This window comes from Aplysia californica, unplaced genomic scaffold (genome assembly GCF_000002075.1).
Source record: "Aplysia californica isolate F4 #8 unplaced genomic scaffold, AplCal3.0 scaffold00018, whole genome shotgun sequence".
In the NCBI taxonomy this organism is placed as follows: domain Eukaryota; kingdom Metazoa; phylum Mollusca; class Gastropoda; order Aplysiida; family Aplysiidae; genus Aplysia; species Aplysia californica.
This window is the reverse complement of record NW_004797288.1, coordinates 430,595-432,347: the sequence shown is the minus strand read 5'-3', so window position 1 is coordinate 432,347 and position 1,753 is coordinate 430,595.

The following is a 1,753-nucleotide window of genomic DNA, read 5'->3' as shown; positions in this document are numbered from 1 at the left end:
GTTGAAACTGTTCTGATCGACCACAATGAACACAGAGTGATCAACTAGGCGGCCTGCTCGTTTATCCAATCACTGTTGTCCCCGCTTACAACTATAGTAACCTAACAGCCAATTAAATGTCTTTAGGGATCAGCAATCAACCAGCCCGTTCCCACGGTCTCTCCTTAATGAAACCCCTCTTGTAAAAAGGTAGAAGACTTGAAAAAATAACACTGCACAGAGGGCTAACGCTCTCCCAGCCCTGACAATGGGGTGAAAGTTTACGACACACTTTCCCCCAGTGACACAGTTACCTATGCGCCCATTGGGCCTTTGTTAGGCGCGTTCTATTTTCTGCAACAACACGACCCAATCCACCTCATACACGGTGTGTGATTGGAGTGCTGTGTGTTTGTGCCGCTGAGATGTAACAATAATCAAATGAAAACTAATTAGAGAAATTTGGAAGTGAAACGGCTTCGTCCCCACCATGCAGAAGAATTTAACGTAGAACAAAGAGATGGCAGACAAAGGTGACTCTTCTCGTTTGAATGGTTCTCAAAATGCCGTGGCTCGCCGTGAGTATAGAAAAATCATCACTGTGTTGTTCTTTTTGCTTGCTTTTTGGTGGTAAAGAAATGGAAGAAACCTAAGCCCCACCCAAATCTAGGTTCACCCACCGCCACTGCATGTGGGTAAGTTCATTTTATAGAGAATCTCTGCTATTCTGCGCTAGGTTTGTCACACAGCCCGGGTTGGACTTTACAGGAACGATGGAAGCAGCCACCTTCAAGTTTATCTAAATTGTGTAGACAGCGCGTGAAGTATTTGCAATCATAATTATAGCGGATGGGGCAACGGTCCGTAAAATTATCCTAATTCTTAGTTAAGGACGTTGATAGGATATTCATTGGGATCGTTTCTTCGTCGTGTAAAAGTGGCTAGAGCATCCATAAATAATTTATCAGCGGTGAAACAGACTGCTTCTCTCCCAGAGGATCTTATCATATTGTTAGCCTACAGTGGAACCAATTTATAATCATTATTTTATGCATATTCACTCTTGTTTCCCCTGTTTTGTTAGTGACTTATAGCAGTTCCTTTCAAAATATTATAATAATCGACTTCCTACCTCACCCATGGAAGATACTCTTTTTCTTAAATGTTGATCTTAGTGTTTTACGCCCCCATCGACACACTTTAGATATTCATTTAGAAGACGAGCCTTTCCCTGCTTGTCAGACCCAGGGATATGATTTCCCAGATACTCGATAAAAAATTATCTCCCCTCAGGAATTGAACTTGTGTCTCCTTCGTGCGACGGGAGAGTGCCTAACCGCAACACCACAGACGCCAATGGCAAATATTAGGTAGTGCTGGGTAAAACAAGAATTTGTTAAGTTAAAAGTATCATTCTATTGTGTAACACTTTGTACAAGGGTTTTTGTGGAGGGCCAGTATAAAGATTTAGTTTTTAACGTCGAAATAGGAACAACGAGCAGTTGGATCATAGAGATGGTTACGTCCTGCTTTATTGTTTTACAGAACAAAAACCATCCTCATTTAGGAAGGACATTACGAGTACATAATGTAAATTATGTATTGAAAAATTTACCGCTTGGTTTGATCATTGCTGTGAGTCATGAACATTGACAGTAAAGGCGCTCATGGATAAATTATTATTACAAACAATAGGGAAACAACAACAACAACAACAACAACAACAACAACAACAACACACGCACGCACGCACACACACACACACACACACACA